Here is a 24,720-nt window from a genome sequence, read left to right as displayed (position 1 = left end):
GAGGCAAAACCATGTTGTTAACGCGATTCTCAGATTACTGACACCTCACTTTAGGTGTAGCCTAAATGGCAGTCACTGAACTATTTACCAAACTGCTGGGTTTTAGCAGACTTCTGGGGATCTGCAGCTAAGGAGTCCACAGAGGTACCTAGGAAACACATGCCCTACTCTCTTGGGGAATAAATTGGCTGTATAAGGAACCACTCCTCTTTGTGCAGTTCTGCTCTGCCAGTCTCCCTTCAGCATCTCTGGATTTGGAGGCTGTCCTCACTGCTCTTCCCTTTTCAGTGAAGGGAAGGGTCCATCCCCTGCCCTCATACCCAGAGCACCTAAACCCTCTGATTTGCTGCCACAAGGAAAAGCAGTCATGGAGACACATAAAAGAATGATGGAATTTTTAGAATAAAAAGAGCATCCAATGTTTTGTCATCTTATTTTTTTAGGGAGAACATAAAGCCTTTTAGTTCAAGTCATACACTAACTGCCAAATAACAGAGAGAAGCTCAGCCAAAGTAACTCTTGGTTTATCTGTTCAACTGTGATGTTTTTTCCACCCTTCCCTGCAGCACCTGGCCACACACAAGCGTACAGCCATGGTCACATCAACTCTAAACTAGACAGGTTTTATCAGATATGGTAAGTCATATATTCCTTGGTGAGAAAGTAGAGTCAATGCCAGAAGTGGGATTACCATTTAAGAGCTATTGACCCATCTTCTTGAGAGGCGGCTCACTAAACCTTCCAGCTACTGCCCCACCAGAAATAGGGCACAGACCTTAGGAATTGATGTCAAGGCTGCACTTACACCAGATGGCTGTGATTTGGTCTCCTCTCCCCCACTACCAAACAGCAGGAAAAAATGTCCCCTTAGAAAGATGGTTTTGACTAAAGAAGAGAAGTTTGTGTTATTCTATGTCAGGTGAAGTTTCTTTGGCAACATCTGGCAACGTTGCAGAATTTCTACACTCCACTGAGATTTAGAAGAGCATATGGTTTCCACTACAGCAAAACAAATCATTCTGTGAACAAAAAGCTCTGAAAAGGAGTGGGAAAAGGAAGATGAAAGTTTCAAGTCTGTTTGTAAATTATGCATTATCCGTGCCTGTAATGCCCAGAGGAGCCATAAATTTAGAGGTTTCAACAAAAAAGCCTATAGCTGACACCTTACATTCGTAAAACTCATTACTATCCCTGGAGTGAAAATGAAGGGGAAAAAACAGTGAATAAATAATTGAGAAGATAAGAATGTTTCATCATTTCCTTTTGCTCTTTTTCAACTTTTCACTACAGTTTCAAAACCAATATAGGATTCACATCAGCTGTGGTCTTAAACATGAAAAGTGACCAGTATTTTTCTAGTGCATTTGATTGCAAAATCAAAACAGTTCACTTAATCTTACAAGTACAGATGGCAAAAACGGGAACTTCAAATCTAAGATGTTTTCACTTTCAGCATTTAGTTCTGCATCTGCAGATATCACTGCTGGATCCAAAATCAACTTGGGCTGTCATTTTATTTTTGGTGCAGCTGAAATCTCACAAGGAAGAGTGGCTGAAAAAGCAGACATTGGCCTTTAGGAAATTTTTAGAATATTTTTTGATGATCTGGAGGATCTGCAGTATTTTAAAATATTTTCGTTAGTCTGTGCCTTTTTATAAATCCCTTTTATTTTCACCTCTTTGGCCTTTCTATATATTGCCCAAAATATATAGAAGGGTTATTCTCAGAAGCCCATGTGACATGGGACTCAGTATGACAAGGAAAACAGAGGAATGAGTGAGTCATGCAGAGCAATTTTGTCCAAAGATTACATACAAATAACTCTGGAAAAAATGTGCTTTTTGTCACCCTTTCTACAGGAACATCGATGCTTGGCATTGCACAATGTTGCACTTTTTTGCTTTTTTCCTCATTTCACTTTAAATCATGCATGAAATATGAAGAACTAGATGCACTGTCTCCTTGATGACTAGATGCAAATAGCCCCTTCCCTTTCCTTTTTCCTCCATCATAAAAAACATGGTCAGAGAACAGAATGGTAATAAAAAGACTGCAGTGTCTTTCTTCACTATTAAAAGTCACCAATTTTTATTCAGTTTTGCAATCAAAGGGTGACCAGCCCAGGGGCTCTCTGCTGCTGGCAGCTGCCAAGGCAGGGCTGCAGCCCCGGCCGCTAGCTCCATACAGAAGCACCCCATGTTCAGGTCCTTCCTGCCTTGGCTCACCCCTGCTGCACTCCATCCCAACACCTTCAAGGTTTCTGCCCCACAGGCTGGCTGCATGCTCATGCTTCAATCAGCTCCGCATTTGACTGCTAAACCCAGGTTTGCCCCTTCACCTCTCCTTTCCTCTGCAGCGCCTCATTGCCAGGAAACACAGGCTGGATCTTGCCTAGAGCCAAGGGCAGCCTTTTGCTCAAAGTACAGCTAGGACCTTGAGTTGTGTCACATGTTTCAGGAAATAAGTGTCAAATATTTGACTTGGGGCACAGAAATCAGTGAGATGGCTTTGAAAAGCACTGCCTTCCTATCAGATCCCCCTGTGTGGAAGTCAATACACAAGCCTTAGAAATAAATCTGTGCAAAGTGATGTGCAGGTCTGCTGATCCAGATGAGGCTCACCTCGCAGTCAGCCCCAGTATAGGGCAGGAGAGGTCCTGGCTGCTCAGGAGTAGACTAGATATCCACATGTGACTGACAGCATCCTTGCTCCAATTTGCTCTGGGAGAGAAGTCACCTACCCTCCTCAGGGAGTGACTCACTTCTCTAAACAAGTCTTGAAGTGGTAAGGCAGAATTAGGGATCCTATGGCTCACTCTTCCCTTCCACTTTATTTTCCCTGGAGGAACTTATGGGCCAAACTCTTTGACATCTTCCCTGGGGCCAAAATCACCATGCAGATGGGGCAGAGCGAGGCAGCTGACCACCCACTCCTCCCTCGGACCACGGCTGCAAGCCAGCCACCTCTTCCCACGCAGCCCAACACCAGTCCCGAAGCCCTCCTTTCCTCCATGCTCGCCTGAGACCTCTACCTGATGCATGCCGAAGAGCTGAGGCTCAGCCGGCAAATGACTCACAGATGCTATTGAATAGCTGTAAAAACACTGTGCGCAAATGAACAACATGACACTTAGGGCTGCTAGTATTCCTGCCAGTCAAAAGGAGTCCACAGGAAAGCGCTCTGAGTAGTTTTACAGACAGGAATGCCCCATGGAAAATTATACATAAACACTAGAGATTGGCAATACAGTGCAGAGCAGTGTTCCCACATAACTTCGTTTAGATTGCACTGAGCTGGTATATTTTTGTATGTCCTGAAGAAAAACATCTTTCTCATTTGCAGAAGATAAATTTAAAACATCAGTGGTATGCTCGTGCCCAGGGCCCTTTATGCATCAGCTTTTACTATTCTGGTCCATGAGTCATAAGTTAGAGTATTTATCCCATAGGAACTTGTATTCCCTGGGCTACTCATTCAGATTGGCAGGTTTTGCAAACCAGCATGTAGTCCATAAGAGGCTGAAATTAAAAAAGGGAAAGGTGACACGAAGAGACCCCCCCCCCAGTAAAATAAACAATGGCAGTGGAAAGCTCTATTTATTGAGGCAAGAACGGGTCTTTGCAAAGGAAGAGTGACTTCATGGACTGAGCAGCAAGGAGCAGAGGAGGCCGCCGAATCTGCCCCTGAGTCGAATTAAAACCATGCTGATGGTGCCTCACCGTGCCGCCCAGCCCATGATCACTCCCAAGCTGTCCTTCTTCTGAAAAGCCAAGACACTGCCAAGTCCTGGCAGACGTCAAGACCTGCCTGGGCATGGCATCTTGCTAATGAGTGACCTGCATGCCCAAGCCAAGGGCCCACGCGCCTCGGTTATTTTATGTGTGCAGTAACAACAGCAATCACCTACTGTAGGCTTAAGCCCACCAATGGAGGTATTTCCCAGCTGACATCTAGGTACCCTCAGGGCTGATAGAAATAACAGGAAGCACAACCCATGTCACATCTGGTTGTAAAATGGTTACTGAACTTTTGTTTATTAATGGATCTGGCCACATCAAGTCTAAAACAGAGCCATGTCCTGCCTGGTCCTTCATCACTGTGACACTGCTGTCCTGGAAGGAAAGAGCTCTGCAGTGGAAACACAGAGCAGATGCTGCCCTTACTTTTTGCAGTCCACCAGCTCTTAGCAAAGGAGAGGGGCGAAGCCTGATGCTCCCTTCAAAAGGAATATTAACAGCTTCACACCATCGTTTGTCCCAGGTGGTATAAAAGGTATATCCTACACACTGTTTTTTTTCAGCCTGTGATCTGAGGACCTCAGGGAGATTCCAGGTCCAGGAAAGAGGATGAAAGAAAGCAAGTTCATAAATATTAGATAGCCACCTACAGATGTAACAGTTTTTAAAAGAGTTCACAATTTTGCTGGAGGACGGTTAGGGAAAGATACATTAATCATAAAAAGCGTGGAAAATTACTGTGCTAGCTTTCAAAATACAACATCACTGGTACAGAAAACTGCATTTCTTCCTTTTCAGAGGCATAGGCACATATGACGTCATATAAACATCATGTTTAACAATAGCTAGACGTATCCAGATGGCTATATCAATTCATAATAACAGCAGTTCCCAGGAAGCATTATTGTGGATTACCACTGAGTTCAAAGGTTCACAGTGCATTTTGGATTTTGCCAGTAGAAAAAATTGCTTGTTTCACAGACACAGCTGAAGGACCCTTTTTGATCCCACAAAATCCAGGACTGTTGTCTTTCTTCACATGCTCTAAATGCTATTGAACAGTTCAGACCTTTTTTCTTTTTTTCCCTCTGCAAAAAGGATTTTTCTAGGAAGAGTAGCAGAGGACTTTGCATTTCTATGTGACTCAGGCAACGATACACTCTGACATAGCTGCTCACCCTGCTCACCGTTACTTACCTAAATTATCCTGAAAACATTAACAGGACCACCTGAGCAAGAACTCCAGGAGGTTCACTGGGCTGTACCACTGGAACTGACGGTGCACCCAGCAAGGTAGGGTGGGTGCATCGCACCTCCAAAGTGATCCCACAACACCGAGCTCAGGGAAAAGGAGCATTTCTTCCATGCTTTTCCACATTTGACTGACTGGGTAAAAAGACAGGGTGATATTAATTATTCTAGAAGGGTATTTTGTTGCACAATAAACAGTCCCCAGAGGACATGTACTCCTAGACAGCAAAGCTGACATTTAGACATTTGACTAGAAGCCAGGGTGTGTAAGGTTTCAACCAGTTAAGGAGTTTAAATATACAGTATAGCTAATTTTCAGGTACAAGGTCAAAGTTTCCTAACCTGGTCCCTATTGCTGTTCTAACCATTAACTGAAAGGTCCAATTTAGGCTATTTATATGTCTAGGTACTTAATTGTGCCTTCAAAACAAGTAGTTAGACACTGAGGTCACTTAAATTGCACCTATAATTATTTGTGCCTGAAAAAGAGCGGGAGCAAAGAGCCCTTGGTGGGCCAGCCCAGCTCCCAGGCCCCTGCAGAGGCAGCCCAAGAGCATTGGGACACCCCCGTAGTTCCCACTGCCCTCACGAGGTTGATGCCCCAGAGGTACAGCTGCCACTTGTCCAGAAGGCAAAGGGAAACCCACCAGCCTGTGGGAAGGAGATGGGGCTGGCGCTGTAGGGTCTGGCCACCGCATCCAACTGTACTCATCCGGGTGGAGGGGGGTCTGTGGTTCAAAGGATGCCCTCACTGAGAGGCTGCAGAAGGTTTGTCCGCCAAGCTCTCTGATTTCACGGCTGTTTTCTTAACGTGTAACAGAGGGTGCCAGTTTAATATCCTGCTATAATACTCAACTGCAAGGGTCAAGAGCAGCATGGGAAGAACTGGGGCAAACTTAATGAAAAGAGGCTTAAACATCTTGAAAGAATATGTCTGTGCGGGTCCAGGCGCAGCTCGAGGCCCCGGGAAGGACCTCAGGTGGCAGGGAGGGTAGATCACTCAGGAGAAGATGCCACCTCGTGGTCTGTAAGACCTCCAAATGGGAAACGTCCGCAAAAGAAAAGACAAGTATTTCGACTCCCACACAAAAGCGAGAAGCATCTACCTACAGCAGCGGGGCTTGCAACCCACGTGTTACCCGAAACCAAAACCCAGCCCTGGCCCCTGCACCCCCGGCCTCCTGCCACTTCCCACCATTGTGCCGAGCTCTGACCTCTTCCTTTGCCCACAGGGGATGTGAAGCTGCTGCCTGCAAGCCGCAGGAAAAGCTGCGCGCCCCTTCCCTGGAGCAAGCAGGATCGAGTCCACCATGGGGGATTCACCCCCCCAGGTCCCAAGGAGGACAGGCAGCAGCACCTGTTTGAAATTAAATGCCTGGATTAAAAGCAGGACTTCCAAGCTCACTGCTTGAAATCGCCGTACCGCAGATGAGGGTCTTTCCTCCCCCTAAATTTATTTTTAGGGGTAATATAAGCTTCTTTACAAGAGAGATTTTTTGAAACTTTCCATTCCCCTTTAACAATAACCAGAAGAAGTTTGTAGCACATTAGGGCTTAACTTAAGGAAATGAACGAAGGAAGGATCTCATGTTCATTGGGCTGTCGACCATGATTTTGTCTGATTTTGTAGGCATTATTTTGCAAACAGGAACACCTGCACTTTTTCCCCTATGCAGTTAACAAGGGCACACACACATACAAACCCTTCTGGGCATAAAAGTACAAAGTTTGAATAACTTCTCCTTAAAATTTATCCACCCACACATATATCACTAATTGGTTGCGCAGCTGCAGATTGTGCTGCGTGTGCAGGGCCAACTGTGTTTGTGTTGTGTGTGTAACTATTTGATTGTCCAAGTTCACAGATTTTTGTCAAGAAAAATTCAGTGCGCAAACATTTAAAAATAAGTAGTAGTACCTTGTTAAAAATATTTCGTAGCCTCTCTTGAAACAGGAAGGAAACTCAGGGAAGTTTTAGGGCTTGCATTCAGCATTAGTAACAAGGAGTGGGGAATATTGGATGTAGAAGGAGCCGGCACCATAGGACAGCCGTTACTGCTGGCACATGTGTCACTGAGACACAGCCCTTCAGCAAAATGACAGCTATTCCAGTAGGAGACACAGGAATGCACTTTATTTGAATGAACAGCTTCACTTTCTAGTTAAAGTCACAGTTAATAAATGGCAAGAAGTGCTTCTCAGCATGGGAACATTCAGGCACAGCCTGAACAAATGGGGTGCAGATTTTTTAAGGGTTTATTTTCATTCCCATTATAATATATGTCTCAGCTTGTAAATGCTTTTATGCCAACAGTAAAAATTTCCATTTATATGGGCTGAATTGAGCCTTTGCAATTCAGTGGCAGTCCGGCCACTTTTAAGCAGATGTTGATATGGCTTGAAACTTATTTAGCTGAGTGAGTGACAAGCTGCTAGAGCCCGATGATTTTCCATGGCTGAACATGCAGACAGGATAGACAGACATCCAAGCTGATACATCATTCATTCCTATCAATTGAATGATATTTTACTTGCCTGCGTGTGCATGGGATCATATCATAAATACTTAAAACATAGGAGAGCAGACCTACACGCAAAGGAAATTCTGTTTAGTTCATTGTAAGTCATGGATCTGGAAAAAAAAAACAAACCACAATGAAATAAAAAGACCAAGGATGCTAACCAGCCTGGGACGATCTCAGTGCATTCTGAGAGTGCAGAAAGTCTGTTTCCCACATTTTGCAGACTGTGATGCAGGCTAACCCGGGCAGTGTGGCTGGGTTTTGTTTCAGCTATCAGCTAAGGCACTGTTAAAGGAACTTTTCTTTACAGAGAGGTTTTCAATACACATAAAGGGCCAAGCCTTCCCTCAGATCAGCTGAACCCGACAGGGCTGTCTGATCCTTCTCTGTGAAACAAGGACAGCTTATGTTCAGCAATTACATTCCTGTCCATGCACAGACAAGAGGCCACCGCCTTTGTCAGCCAGTGCTCCTCGGGCTCCTTTTGCCTTTCAGTGGGGACGGTGACCTTTCTGACCACATCACGATGCACCATCGCCATGTGCTCCACACGGGACCCAGTGTGCGGCACAGCTTTTTTTCCAAGCATTGCTGGAAGAGGAGCCAGTCCGTCTCCGATGATCCAGCCTGAGGACAGTGATGGACTGTCCTCAGGGCCTAATTACTCCTCCACATAGAGGATAAATAATCTACATGACAACAGACTCCATTCATTCATGCCCTTCCACACCTCCCTCAGCCGGCAGCTTAGCCCTGAGTGACGGATGGAGCAAGAGTCCTTGCAGATGAAATGGGCTCCCCTTGTATGGGCTAGTGTTGGCCATCCCAGCCACACCAAAACGTCTTCCTAGGAGACAGAGCAGATGATACCCTACAAAGTCAGTTACTCTGTAAGATAGCTTGGTTCCTAGAGAATATAACTCTAGTTCATCTAGGCAAATGCAGACAGCTTTCTGCGGCCCAACACAAAGGACTCAAGTTGTTCTCCACTTATGGTAATTCTCAGTTAAATTATACAGGGGCACCTAAGCAGTTTTCTAAAAATTTATCTTTCTCTGATCTTTTCCTTCAACTGTGAAAGGAAACAAGTCAAGACCAGGCAGAGATGACTTCTTACACATCTTTAGATCCCTGCCAGGGCTCTGTACCCCACTGGCTGTTAGCTCTGGTTGTTGTTCTAATTCAGTGAAAGGAAACCACTCTGTTTATCCTAGGACATACCCACTGACTTGAAAATTTATTGTAAAAGCTGCCAACACTGTAAATCTCTCCTGTCACCACATCAGTCAGGTGCTGTTCTTAGGGCTCTGTCCAAGCAAGCCCTATATTTCAGAGTTTAACCCATTAGATAACCAGAACAAGCAGTTTTCTACAGCAGTGATGCTTTCTATAGCCACAGTTATGAGCATTCATGAAAGACAGCTTTCTAGAAGCAGCTGAAACTCCAAAACAGTCCTCACCCAGGGCTGGTCACAGTCCCACAGACAGATAGAGCTTCATTTCTCTGAGCAAACACAAAGGAAATCTGTTGGGACATAGGGGGAGAAGGCAGAGGGAATGAATTTTGCTGCAGCGTTTAAGCAAATGCTGACAGGATAGACTCTGTCTAAACTGGCAAATGACAAGCTATGAGAGTTCACTGGTTTTCCATGACTTTGCAGACAAGTGAACGGACAGAATGGGAAACAAGATGCTGCACCCACGCAACACCCGTCCTGGGCAGGGGATCCCTGCTGCCGACTCTACTGGGCCTGGCATCACACCATTGGTACACAAAACTAGAAGGGAACCACAGCAGCACGCAGGGGATATAAACCCACCTCATTACAGACGGAAAACCAGCATATTTGAGTGCATCAGGAGTCCAGCTGCCACAGTAACACAGAATTACATTGTGTGCAGAACCACAGTTTGCCATCCCTGTAAAAACACGCAAGAGGCATTCCCTATGAGATCTGATAAGAACAGGAGCTGTTTGTTTAAATCTACTCCCTCACCAAAAAAAAGACGAAATAGCAAACCCTTGCAGCCCTTGCAGTGCAAGTAGAGGATCATTATTCTCATTAGAGCAACAGTGGGCACTTCTCATAATGTGTAGTGAAACACTGGTGCTTGAGTGAATAGAACCAACTGTTCAGCTCCGGAACAAATTGCACATCAGTCTTAACCTAATAGGTAAGATTAATGGAATGTCATATAATGGGGGAAACTCAAAAAATTAAGGTAATTCGGCAGAAATGGCTTGGAATTATAGTCCACCTAAATGCATTTCATCCAGAGGATTACTGTCTCCAGTGTTTTAGTTAAGAGTTATATTAATTTGAAAGCCATGCCTTACACAGATCCATCCTGTGCTTAAAGGCTGGCTTTCTGCTAGAAATGCTTACTACTAAACCTTTGCTGAAAGTTTGCCCAAACATCTCACAGCCGATTGCAAAGCAGAGTGTCTGGGGTCTTGGAGCGCCGTACCTCGCCCGTGTTTATGACCGGTTGACTTTTTGGCTCCAGCACCTGGATTTGTCAGGGCCTCTTAGCTGCTGCTGGGAATGTGCCCCAGCCAAGCCCGGCTGCTCTCCCTATCACCCCTCTGACAGATTAAAACACAACAGGGTCTGTTGGATGACTGACACATTCCTCCTCTGTCTGACTCTGAAAGGACTTCATTTAACAGCCCCGGAGTTGAGCTTTTGACTGACAGATTGTGAAGGGGAAAAGTCATTCAGTTCCATTAAGCTCGGTAACTGCTGTAGAACAAAACACCTTTAAAAAAAGGGGATGAAAAAAGAGCTGAGGAGAGCGGGGGCAGGAGCTTTAGGGAGAAAAAAGGGGATTCTTTTCAGGTTCAAAGACAATCTTTCCCTTTGCTTTCTGTCCATCAATGAGGGCAGCATTCCCAGAGGGAATACAGTCCAGCGCTCATTGGTGCCATTCAGCTGCCAATCTCCCTGACAGGGAGACCAAAGGGCCTCATGTTGCGCTGCGGAAACTGTCTGTCAGGCAATCAGCAGCTGCCATGACATCATCTGCCCTGTTTTTCTAGGACTATTATAGGAGACTGGGTCCAGGAGCGCTGATCCAGAGCAGTATTCATATTTTCCTTTTGCCCCCTAAACCGAAATTTCTTTATAAAAGGAAACGTGGTGTTGGTTGCGTGACTGTATTTGCAGGAGAACTAACTCCGTGCTAAAGAGCGAGGGCTGCATGGCTTCAGAACGGTCTTTTTCCACTTGGAATATATCATGCCAAAGTTGCACAGCCCCTTGGCTATTTTTTGTTGTAAACTGGAGTTTATTTTAAAAAATACTCCAAGTTAAATGGCAATGATAAACCTTTCTCTCTCTCTTTTTTCCCTGAAAGCTTACTCACTTAAATCTCTCTGCTTTTGCTATAACACTAAAGTGTTTATAAGATTGTTATTCTTACACACACATATATGTGCATGTACACACACAAAGGCATACACGTAGAATCCAGGTTCTGGCCATATTTGCACTGCTGGTGCAGTAGCTGAGGCTGCATTCCTCACTAGCCAAGGTGCTGCAGAACTAAATTATTAATCCTGATGGTAGTGGGAGAGAAGATAAGCATGAAACACAAACAAGTTACTGGCTGTAAGTGTGAAGTCTGGCGATAAGCAGGGCTGGGACACGCTGCAGTCTGGACGCACTGCTTGGGCTGTCCCCTCCATCCTGTCGCAGACCACCAAGGACCAGTAGGCTTTGGTGGGGCAGGACCAATACTGGGAAGCTTTAGTCTTTCTGGTTCTCCAAGTCCTTATCTGTAAGAGCAATATAAATCACCTTAGTAGAGTTGACTTTAAGCTAAATTAATTTGTGACTTTACAGCACGCTGTGCTTACTCAGGCGAAAATCCCAGGGAGATAAAACAATTTTGCCTGACTAATCCCTGCCTACAAACCAAGATGCAGACTGGTCCTGCCTGTAAGTGCTGGCACAAGCAAGATGCTGGAGACTTGTCCCCTTTGTGTGATGCTCACAGCTACTGTCCTCACACTTGCAGGGGTCAGCTCAGCAGGCTGACTCGCTCTGGTGCTGGGAGACCAGCCTGCTAAAAAGGGAGCACTGGTGACATGAAAAAGAAAGTGTGAAATGAGAGACAGAGTGCCTGCGAATGGTGCCTCCCTGTTACATGCCACACCCAGGACAGGGCTGGGGCATGATGGCCAAAATCCAGTTTCAAGGAATGGCAATGAGACTGCCCAGCTCAGCTGAATGGTCACAGCTCTTTTCTATTCCTACTCTTGGCTGACTGGTTTGTCAGTTGTTTGGTCAGTTGGTCTTAGGCATTAGTACAGGCACTAGCATTAAGGCCAAGCTACACAAAAGGGTAATAGCTCAGCTCCATATGGAACTGTGCGCAGGCTTGTTCCCCTGCCAAGGTCCTGCTGCATGAGCCATTTTCGGCTGTTAAGCCCTGTCTTGTTTCAGTAAGGGATTATTGCAAATCTTCACACATTCCACATGGACCTTACAAGTCAGTTAGTGAGATCCTGGATGGACTTGCACGCAAAGGCATCTTGCTGCTGCTAGGGTCAGAATGTCTCCCTTCTTTTATTATTATTTGTATTTTTACAGCCCTGCCAAAGGTCTGCAAGTCTTGAGCAGCTACCATTTCAATCCCCTCCAGCAAGCTGTAGTCTGATACTTCAGCTATGTTTGCTCTGTACATTCAGGCATTATTCCTTCTCACCTGGCAGTGAACCATGCAAATTAAGACAGTCTCCAAGCACACACACAGAAAAACCCATGGAAACCAGAGCTGCCAGATTTCAACATCAGAAGCATGCAAGGGGAGAGGGGCAATGATCACTCAGGCTTCCCTTTTCTCTGTGCCCTTTTCCTCACAGCGAAGATGACAAATGCCATGATTTACTCTTCTGACGCTCATACCAAGAAGATGGTGCTGGTACAGTAGGAAACACTAGTAAATCCTTTGTGAGATCTCCAGATCAGATCTGTTAAGGTTGCCTCCAATGTATTTCAACATGCACGTTTTTATCTAACATGGAGCAAACACTGACAGATTCTCTGTTAGGGTTGAAAAGCAGCAAACACTATTTCTTTGATTATACTGTTTCTGTGGGTACCAGGAAGTTCTACAGAAACTAAGTCTGGAAACATCAAAGAGCCCTATCTTCTTCTGACTCTCTGCACTTGCATGGTAGAGGAGTGAGCCAGAGTGGCATGGGCCAACAGGGACAGTACTACATAAAATCATTGGGCTAAGCTCTACATGGGGTCGGTCACAGAAGTGGGGGAGACCTTTACCACATTGTACACCTGAATTTCAGCTCTCAGTGGAGTGGAAGAGGTTGCACACTGCCCTGAGGGACAAGAGTCCATCTCAGAGTCTGAAAATGTGGAGGGATTCTTTTGTATGAAGCCTCCTTCTGCTTTGAGATGAGAGTGAATGAGAAATGAGATTTGAGTTGAACAGAGAGCACCAAAGTAGGACACCATATATCCATGACTCCATTCAGCTGTCTTACCAACCCACATAGTATAAAAATACAGATCTAGATCCTCAAAGGTGCACCTTCTACACAGGTTCCTAACTGCTATTCAATAAACAAAAAAGGTGTTTAAATACCTTTGCAGGTCAGGACCTTAGTGGTTAAATCTTGATCCCAAATAAGGGTGTGCTATAAGTCCTTTGACAGTCTGCTGTAACAGACTGCTTCAAAAAAACTATCCTACATGTCCTTTTAATACTAAATTCATAATGGGACAGATCTTATTCCTTTGCCAGTGTTCCTGTGGTAAACAACAAAGTTGCTGTTTCAATACTTTCCTGATTTTAAGTACATTTTAAACATATCCACTTCTAGTTTAAAAAATGGCTTTGTGCAGTGCATTTCATTTTCAGATCATTCTGGAATGCTTTTAGCAGGTCCTCTGCCAAAAACACACTGCTTTCTTGTTTCTATGGATAATAGGAGCTTACAGCTTTTATAGCAATTTACTTTTTTTTGTTCAAACTTTATATGAGTTGTGAGACCTAAGGTGGGGTCCTCCACATAGCCTTAGTCCAAAATACTCCTTAAAGAAAAAGAGAAGAGTTTCTCTCTCCTTCTAATGCCAGACCTGAGCCTTCTGAAGAGAAGTCGGGAAGAGTGTGGCTTCATAGCGGTCCTCAAACAGTTCTTCTGGATAGGGAATTTCTACCTAAAAGCTCATATAGTTCCTAACACAACTGCAGCACTGTCTCTTCGAGAGTCTGAAGGGCCATGGTACTCTGATAACAGTGCAGTTAATTGAAACCTGCTCATGGTGGGCACATGGAGCAGCAGAGGGAAGGAGGAAGAAACTGGAGGAGTTCTGGTGGGTCCCACACTCCTAACAACATTAACAGGTGGCTGTGGCAAACAGTAGAGGTAGGAGCTGAACTGTGTGTCTCTTTGTGTTTCATCCTGGGGTATTTCCCTAATACAGTGACACTGTAACACCACCATTATTGATTGTCTGCTGATAATTTCTTAACTAATGAAGGCAAATTTCCATTAGAACAATAAATTACAGTGTTTCTCAAAAATGTTCTCCATTTGCTATCCTCTCACATTAAAACTCAATATTTTAATTACTTCCCCTCCAAAATGAAGAGCTAGGGATGACTTTCAGCTATAAATTTCGTCATGTTTGAATGATTTTGCAAAGATCAGATGCCTGTGGCTTCTCATTTCCATCATCTCTGAAAATCAGATTACAAAACCAGATTCAAGTATCTAGAATTATTCATTTAAATCCACATTCATCTAGCCACCTAAAGAGAACTGACTTGAGTGCCAGTAAGTATTTTAAGTCGCTGAGAACTTCAGATATTCAGAACCAGGGAAATCAGGCCATGAGAAATGAAGCTAATGTATAGATTTAGATAATTGTCTATAAGTACTTCAAAATACTAGACTTTACCTCTGTATCCTGTTTTTATCCCAGGATTCCTCATCTTACTTATACTAATCTGATCTTCATACACAGGGCCAACTTTAGGATAGCATGGTCTGCAAGCATGTCAGTGCTTACTTTTAGGCTGTACTGCTTGCTCAGAACTGCAATTTTGTTTAGTACTCCCAAAAATTCATGTATTCCAGTGCTTCCTTCTATGCAAAATATTTCCTGATCAGAAATATATGAATGTTTTATATACTGGATAAGTATTCCTCCACTGTTCAGGATTACCCCGTCCCCATCCTATATCCTCTCTGACACATTCACCAATCAAAAGGCAGTGATATGCGTAGCCTGTGCTTGGTGGCCAGCAGGCTGCTGTCAGGCTGAATGAATCTGTTTGCTTTTCCATCTGTGGGGGCACTCATTTGGCCTTATCTCCTCTATCCAGATGCTGATTTTCCCCAGCTTTGTAGGAAGCTGATAATCTCAGAGCCTTTTACCTTCTGTCAAATTTAGTTGAAATTGGCCTGTGGACTCAAAAGTTATTACGAGGAAAACCAACATAAAGTGCAATCACATTCGCTTCATTTTTTCCTAATTCATTTCTGTAGGAAATGCAGCCAGCCAGGGAATGGACTCCAAGTGTTGCCTTCTGTATTTATTTTCACAACGAAAATACCAACATCAGCCATAAGACATGCTCAGGAAGGTGAGAGTCCTGGTGAACAACAGCAGAACAGGCGATGCTTCCTGCATTCAGTTGGCCTCCACTGCTAAATTTGAAGACCCAAGAATGGGATGTATTTATAATTTGGTGAGCAGGAAGCGATGAACAAGCAAAAGACTTGTGCTCTGAGAATTGATGAATACCCAGCCTATTCATAGCTGTTCGGTTTTCACAGCTTCTCATCTCCCTTGTCTGCCTTTAGGGTCCAGTTGTTCATCTCTTCCTCCTGTATTATGCAAAAAATCTCCCTAAAGCCACAGTGATTAATGCTGGGAACAGAGATTACTCCTTTAATTCCAGAATATCAGCACGGCTGTAAGTGCAGAACAAGGCCAAGGAGAGGGCAAGGGGAAGTTGTACTTTGTCACCCATGTTAGTCTTGATCCAGTCGTTGAAATGGAAAGCCACCACCTGTGGTAAGAAACTTAAGGAGTACAGAAGATGTAACTGAGCACGGGAGAAATGGTGCCCTGAAAGGCTTTTTCTTTCCCTGTGTCAGCACTGAAATAGGGATGTGATAGCAGCAAACAAATTTACATTCTTTTCCCAAACATGTTTGGGGAATAGGTGTTACTTTTTTAAGGGAGGGAAGAAAACTTCAAGTAAATAATGTCAGTTTTTATTTACTTCAGATTTTAATGTCTATTAATTATTTAATATTTGCAGGGCAACCTTATGTAATTAATCTATCACAGAAGACTGTTTACTCTTTACCAGTAACATTAAACTCTCAGTGACATATACCCAAGCCCTTGGAGATCCAGCCAGCTAAAGGGTTTGGAAATCTTGATTTATTTTTACATGCTGCAAACAAATCTATTTAATTACAAAAACACGTCTGAAATTTTAGTCAACATGAAATAATTTTTTTTTTTTTTCAATATATGATTCCAAAAGTGCTTGGGAAAACATCTAGCACTTTGAGTAAAATTAGGGTGAACTATACTATTTCTATGTCCACAATACCAATAGCTGCTAGTGGTGTGTAATAGGAACACCACATGCTAGCTGTTCTATGACTAAAAAGACATAATAAATAGAAATAAATAGAATAAATATAATAAACAGAATTAAAAGAATAAAAAGACAGCCCTTGAGCCAAAGCACTCAAAACACAAAGAAGAATCCTCCAGCTGCCTATGGACAGGCAAACAGCACAGTACAGCAAATTGTTAGGTACAGTAGCAAGTACCGTGCTGTGCAGTGTGACAGAGGGACATAGCAGCTCACTGCAGGGGAGCCCCAAATTTCCATACTCATGGGACCCCCTTGTGCTTGCAGCACTGTAGACCCCCTAGAGCCCACTCACATATTTCTCTCCTGAGCCTTTGCAGGTAAACTGTAATAATTCTTACTTTCCTACAGTAAACACCTTGACTTCAGGTGTGTTCACTGACTCATGGTCTATGTGGTTTCTCTAGAGCAGTCAGCCATATCAATGCCCAGGTTTTTGGGGATGCGAGATCTCAAACGTTCTAACTGGATCTTCTGATTGTACATGAAAATTCCCCCTCTATGACATGCACCAAATTACAGATAATGAAATCCCCTATGCAGTTGCTAGTATTATACACTAAAGAGTTTTATATTTCTTTAATTAGCTTATCCACAAAATGCAACTGCAATGGTCATACTATGACACTGTTCAGCTCTGCAGCTGTATTTTGATTTGTTCTCAGCTTTTTTCTTATGACATATCTAAATTATGTTTTATGCCATAACAAATTACACCTTTCAATTTTTAAAGGTATGTGGGTCTGTGATAGGAGGCACTTTTTTTCTTCCTTCTCTGACTATCCCTTATTTAACTTGACCACTACAGCTAGTTGCCCAACTATCATCTTGGCTGCTAAAGTTTTGGGTTGGTTCCTAAGACAGCAGTCAACTTTCTGGGTGTTAATTGCTCTTTTTCATTTTCCTCCTAACTTTTCTCCTTTGAGATAGATAGAATAATAGACGAACAGACAGAAAAATCTCTTTTGCATGCAAAAATAATTCTGTACAGTTCTTGAAGTAGACACTAATTTGCTTTTCATAGTATCCTTTTTTTTTTCCAATATTAAAGACCATTACATACAAGTGGAAGGAAGCTGACCTTCCTCACAACAACAAAGCATGCAACTGCAAGTGAAGTTAGACCTCTATATATTTTTCAGCTGAACATATTTAATAAGTTATGGAGAACATAATTGTTCATTTTTAAATTTACTTAGTGTTTGCAGATATTGCTGTTCGCAATAAGAACCTAATTTCTCATCTACAACCAGGTGCATGTTACAAAGCCCAGTGGGCCACATGCTGTTTAATACCTTGACAATTACAAATAAGATTAGCCCTGTCACAAAGACAACTGTCTACAGGTTTGTGTAATCTGAATTTTCTAAATGAAAGTAGTATTTTTATGCCTTTATTAATAATAAAGGCATGAATCCTGCTTATGTGGGCACTTCTTTTGACTTGAAGGGGGAATGCAAAGGAGTTAGGAACAGGTCCAAGAAATTAATGAATTAAGATGTGCAAGCAAATTTCCTGACACCACTTTATTAACACTGAAAAGAATTATTTGACCAGAATATAGAAGGGGTAAAGGTTTTGAGGTTCCCAAAATCTAGAAAATAATCTGGATAGGTCTGCTTCTGGCAATAGACACAGAAGTTCCTTTCACATTTAAGAGAACATTTCTCTACAAATCTCAAAGGACAGAGAATCCTTGGTCCAATGAAAGGCTTAAACATGTGCTTAACTTTTGCACATATGAATGGTTCCATTCACTTTATTAGGCCTGGATAGGGTAAATCACAGTCTTAAACATGTATTTATGTGCTTTCTAGACTTGGATTTTAAATGGCATTTCTATTTATCCAATACTTACATTTCCACTTCCCTTTTTCCTATGTCCCTTTACAGCACAGGCATAAGGGACAGAGTTATGGCTGACTTAACAGGAGCCTTAACTCTGCATTTCATGACATCTGTGAATTTTTAAATCACAGACTTTAATTAATATAAGGAGTTAATTTTTCCACTGAATATACAACACCTGGATGTTATATACCACAATTTATTTACTCACTGAAGAAGATAACTTTTGTATGTTCCCTGAGTTTTTACTTCTTGCAAGAGTTCAGGTCATTTTGCTAGCAGTGGAAATACACTGTGATGTACCACAACCCAGTGTCACCCATACAGAAATCGGGTCCCCCCAAAATCCAAGCACTGCTCTCCCAGCTCACATCTCCAAACCGCAGTGGAAGGCACACAGGGATACTCACTCAGGTTGCTTTTCCCCAATTAAAAGAGTTGTTTCTCTCTGCTTTCAAGCGTGATATGAAATTTTTAACATTCAGATGACTGTGTGGAGACCAGAATCCAAAGCCAATTAGAGAAGGATGATGTAAGGCTGCCAATTTACAATTACCACAACACCTGTGACATTTATAAATATTACCTCACAAAATTCCTGTGTCCTTAGGTAAATCCTTAGATTTCACTCTTGTAAAATGGATCACATATGTTCCCTGCTTCTGTGACTTGACAAACACCTTTATATAAAGCAAGACACTTTAAAATAGTTTGGTATTTAAAACATTTGACAAGCAGGACTGTTCCTAACATTTTACTGCTGTAATTAAGAATCAAGAGAAGCTACCAAACTTATGGTTAACTAAAGGGTCTGCCTAAGCACCAGGAAATATGTGACAATCCAGCACAGAGAGATGAAATCCTACAATATAAGGGACTGGGATTTAAGAGATGCATAAATGTATTGGTACCATCTCTATATTAAAACAGAATTGTTACCCTTATCATTTGTTTAGATTAACAATATCTACAATATTAACAATGTTCTTGGTCTTTATTAATGGTAATAATAATGATAGATGTTTTCCTGATGGTGTCAGATGGGTTCACCAAATCAGGCAGTTGCAACCTATCAGTTTCTTCAGCCCACACGAGCTTTGGTTTCAAAATATTTCCAGCATTTATTCACTGGAAGACTGTTAACTGAAATTACTGTTTCTAGAAGCAGGACATGTAATAGCTTTGCAGCAGCAGAAAATGGTGTTCAGCCTGTTCTTTCTGCCCTGCATGGGCAGAGAAATATTGAGGAAGCCATGCAAAAACTCAAGGTGCCCAAGGTATTTGGTTATACAAAGCTATGGCAGCTTACAAAGGCACTTCCTCTCAGGTTTTTGTCCCCGTCACTCAACTGACAGATGGTAAACTGACCCCAGAAAAGCACCCTGGACCATTTCCTTTCTCAGTATAGGAGGTGAACTTAAATATGATGATGGTGGCCACTAATAGCTGGAAGACAAAAAATTCATAAAATGGTACGATAGTTTCACAAACAGACACCAGTGGTGGTAATGCTATTTTAAAATCTTCACCTCACTGCAGACCACTTCCCCACAACTGTAACAAAGTAAGGATTATTAATCATACCGGGGCTATTTCTTCAGCTACATGGACAGGCGCGCAGTAAGATTCAAATGCAGGTCATGAAGCTATCAAGCCCAGCTCTGGTTGTTAATAATAACATAGATATCTCTGATTTGTCCTGTGTTAATTACTGAATGAGGAATCAATGACATGCAGATTGCATGATGGGGCTAAACTCAGAAATTACTTATTCTTTGAATATTTTTTTGTACTATTTAATACCAAGCGAGAGTAAAAATGACTATCATCAAACTCAGTTAAATTCCACTGTTTATTTCAGTGAGACAACATTTACATGAAACAATGACCTTGCCTCTGACTTTAGTTGCACCAGCATAAACACTGAAAGAGCACCATGTGAGCCCAAGGGAACTATTCAAAATTCACACTAATACAAAGTGGAACTTGAACCTGTCCAATCATCTTCAAAAGTAATTGCATCTCTCTCCCTCTTTCCCAGTCACCCTTCTTCTGTCTCTCTTGTCTGCAATCTCTACCTGAAATGTCTTTCATGTCTTCCTCATCCTTCTCACCTATTTACCTCCACTTGGGATGAAAAAAATCAGTATGAGTAATCATACCATCTCATAATATGATATATTAGCAGGTTATTTACTCCTGCCATACTTGGGTAAAAATCATGCTTGAGTCACATGCCAGTCCCAGTTTACCTTTCTGGATTCAATTTCAGATGAAACACCTATCATTTTGATGTTTTCACAAATATTTATGTCAAAGAGAAAAGTCATCTGATTGCCTATGCACTCAACTAAGATGCACAGCCATGCCACATGATTTAGTCAGAATACAGATGGATTTTTCATAAATATCCTAAATTCATAAAAATCCTAAATGTAACCAATTCCTATTTCTGGGGTCAATTTCCATGTTTAAGCCTTTGAGGACTTCCCCTTCCAAAGTTGCTATTTCTCCTTCATCAGGGAAAGACTGCCTCCAGTTACCTCTTGTGGTCTAAAACTCTCACATGGGAGGGCTTAGGAACAGGTGATTCTTGATAATGAAATATTTTATTATACAAGTGTTCTTTAAGTTGTAGTGTCATCCAGAATACCTTGGTTCTTATCCCAAAATAGCTACATGGAGATGAAAGACTTCTTAGACATCAAATAACCTCCAAAGAGTAAGTGACTTTCTTTTTTGTGATGAAATACTATGAAGTGGGAATGGCAGTGTGATACCCTTGGAGGAAGGCAGAGCCAAGCCAAAAGGACAAAAAGTCAATAAATTACAGTAGGAAACTGAAAATACGGACACAAGGATTTCAGCTGTATAAATCATGGCAGCTCCAAAAGCACTATGCTGATTTATTCTTTCTGTGAGCCTTGCCAGTTAAGCTGTGCTGGCTCACTCACAGAAGACACAAAGAAAATTAAAATACAGTGAGGTTAACAGCCATCACTCTGTCCCTCCCCGTAGTGTGCCCTGGTATCAGTTACCAAACCTGCAACTTCATCCTGGGGTATGAAATGAGAAGAATGGTGTCAGTCCTCAAGAGGCAGGAGCTGCAGCTGTGACAAGAATGAAATAAGGAGTGACGGTGTGACAAGGCTTGCCTTCTCCCCATCTCCTCTCATCTCTGGCATTCACAGGCAGAGTCAGCATCAGATTTATGGGGTACTCAGGCAGAGGTTAAAGTATGGGCCCTTCTCCCTTTTCATGTATTAGATGACTTTCAGCACTACCCAATTCAGTGTGGTATGACCCTCTGCCCATGTCCTGGGCACTTGGGCAGTTATTCTGGGTACTCACCCCTAAAGATAGATCTCTCCACAGGTCTACAGCAGAAATTCACCTGTTCCAATCCAAAAGCCTGCTGATATTTGGCTTTATAGCTCACATTAGCAGATGTCTCCTTGTCTTCTTCAATACCTCCAACTATTTTGCTGCTTCTCTCCTGTTTCACTCCTGGGGATGCAGTAATACCAAGGTTTAAAATCAGAAATAGCAGAGATCAAAAGAGCCCTCAGATCATCTCACCACCCTCCTGATTGTTCCCGAGGGTACCTTCCCCAAATTTGTTCAGTCCTGTTCCCTATGACTTTACTAATAGGGCTTTCAGCGGCTTCCTTCAGTAGACAGCTCCATGGTGTTGTATTTCTGAAACTTGACAATGGCTATTATTGTGCCTAAAGGGGGAAAATTAGGATTTTTGCTTTTCAGTAATTTTCTCCTCCATTACTAGAAACTCTAGCCCTAAATTTCAGTTGACCCTCTAGGTCACTATTAATCAACCATATGTATCATTTGAAACTCCAAGACATGCTCTTCATATTTCCAGTCTAGTGTTTTAAAGTCCAGAAGTGGGGGTTTTTAACATAAACATAGCAAATACAGAACAGGGGAACATGATATAAGGATATCATATTCTTGACTAGTACCACTGGTCACTGTCAAACACTGTCAAAGAATTACCTGAGCCTGAGCTTAGAAGCCAGGGAATAGGGATCCAAGAGGATTCTACGTAGCTAATAAGAAATCATGTAGCAATATTCCAACAAAAAACAAATAAGCACATAACAAATGAGGCCAGATTCTGCACTTATTCCCTTTATAAATTCTTTGGGTGGGAAGTGCACTTCTTCATCTAGCATAGAGGTCTCATCTCCATTTAAGTTTACTAAGTGTTATGCTATTCAGAACGTATAACTACTACTAAGTAGGATCCATTTAAGTTTAGCCTGAGTAGAATATACATGAAGGTAACATCTCTTCCCTCTGATCTCACCACAGTGCAATGCCTTCCGGTGGGAAATTCTCTTTTGCATTGTCCCCCAGATTCCCTTCCTAACTGGGATAAGGGGAGAGCTTTGTTCACCCCAAGCCTTCAAATATTTTACTTGCATTCTTAAACCACATTTCAAGTGTGTGTCATAAGGGTAATGTTAAACGGCTGAGGATTTCCCTCAGCCCCGTGACCCACTGGGCTAACATGACAGGAGTTCAGAAGCAGTGCTTGAAATAGCCATTGTTATAATAAACAGGGAGAGAGCATTAAGGTTGTGTACCCTGTGCCCTCTCTCCCACCTAGCCAGACTTTTCAGAGTACTGTCCCAGGGCCCTACAGACAGACATACACATCTCTTGAATGGGGATGGGTAACATGTCTGAAGATTATGTCATTTCTTCTGCAGAAGAAACGTATTTCTAATGACTGTATCTATAAAAGAAGGAGCCCCCAGACTAACATGGAGTGGCTTCATTGTGTGTTAACAGTATTATTCACGGTTCTCAGCTTAGCCTTCATCTTTGTAGTGACAGAGCAGGCTTCCCTATTCTTGTTTACACTGCTATAAATCCGGTGACCAACTTTTTGCATGTTCTGAATACATTTCATCAACGATCAGCACCGTGGCAGGAGTGAAGAAAAAAAGCTTTCTCGTAGCCCTATCAAATGTCTGAGTCTGAAATATATTCCAAAGTCATGCCTCAAAGCCTCCACTCCAATACCTGGGCAAAGACATGGACACCTGAAAATAATACAGGATCAGATGGGGGGTGCACATCTGGCCGAGATTCAGGGGGTGATAATTTTCACTGATGCATGAGTTTCGGCTCTTACCCCAGGCAACTGATCTCCTATTAGCTAACCATGAAAATTGGTCACATATGTCTTCTGAACTCTTCCATTCCCGCAATTTGACAGGGTCCTGCACACAAACATCTCCCCTGACCCTTTTTAGTTTGCCTCACAAATATTTTATCCAAATGATAGAGGGTGACCAAACAATTTAGGGCAGTTTAGGATAGGGTATGGTGGAAAATAGGAAATGTAATGTCATCATATTAAGAAAGGGGTAATTTTAACAAGAAGATTAGAGGAGAGATTTCTTTGTGGGCCTTACGAAAACTAGGTTGAACTTAAAACCAAGATGATGTTCAAACTGTAGGGAACAAACCTGCCTTGGGGATAATTGTAATACCTGTCTCCAATCTAAAATTTTGTAGTATGCCACAAAGGCAAGCAAAACAGTACAGATTGAACAAACATCACTGTAGAGAGCTTGGTGGTATAAGCCTTCTCTTAAAGGCCAAACCAAAGACCTGAGGTCAAGAGGAACTGAAGGTCAGTTTGGATGGAGCTTTGAGCAACCTGATCGGTAGAAGGTGTCCCTGCCCACGCCAGGCAGGGTTGGACAAGGTGATCTTTAAAGGTCCCTTCCAACCCAAACCATTCTATGATTGTATGAAGATATTATGTTTTTCTTAGTTGATACTTGGTATTTTTCAGGAGCTAGGTTGGTCCAAACACAGCAAGCAATTTATTAGCACCTGTGTGCTGCTGTGTTGTTCATATTATTATTCACTGTAATAATTCTGTTAGTAAAGCTGCAGAAAAGAGGGATGTTAACTCAAGACTGTTTCTGCACACAAAAAAAAAGAGAACAGGAAGACCCTAAAAAACATTTTTTGTCAGCATAAGAAGAAATTAAAAAGAAAAATTAAGCACAAAAAAAATAGGAAGTTAAAGTTATTGTATTTTCTGCAGAAGCCAAGAAAGATGACCTGAGCACAGTGAGCAGAGTCCACAGGATGAGCCTGGGAAAGTTTCCTTCCTTGGTGGCATCCTGGCTGAAGAAGGGCCATGCACTATTCCCAGCAGCTTCAAGCCACGGCCACTGCTACCACAGCCCATTTTTCCTTTTAACAGAGAAGGGTCGTGTGCAGAAAGAGACCACTGCTCACTCTCGAGAATGGGATCTATATGATTAGATAGTCTCTCTCCTGGCATAATAAATCATGGTCTCCTATGCTGTTCCCTATTGCTGAATACTTCCAGTGTTCAATATTTCAAGTACTTCTGTTGGTCAAAGCCCATACTGATTTTCTGGAAGTAGTTTCATTTGCATTATACTTGTACAAAAACATGATTTATTTTAAATGTCAGGAGTAAATTATAGTTTTACAGATTTTGTAGAAGGTTTTTCTTCCTGACAAAATAAATTATTCTTCCCCTAAAATTACCAGGTTTCCTCAGGTCTTGGTTTTCCTCCTCTTTATTTAGAAAGCCACACATATGAGTACACTAAATATTTATGAATATAATTTATGAGCCCAGTTGTCTGTTTCTTGCCAAAAGTAAGAAGTTGGCCTGTGTGTGGCCTGAAAAATG

Source organism: Strix uralensis, chromosome 1 (assembly GCF_047716275.1).
Source record: "Strix uralensis isolate ZFMK-TIS-50842 chromosome 1, bStrUra1, whole genome shotgun sequence".
Taxonomy (NCBI): Eukaryota; Metazoa; Chordata; class Aves; order Strigiformes; family Strigidae; genus Strix; species Strix uralensis.
This window is presented reverse-complemented; position numbering follows the sequence as displayed.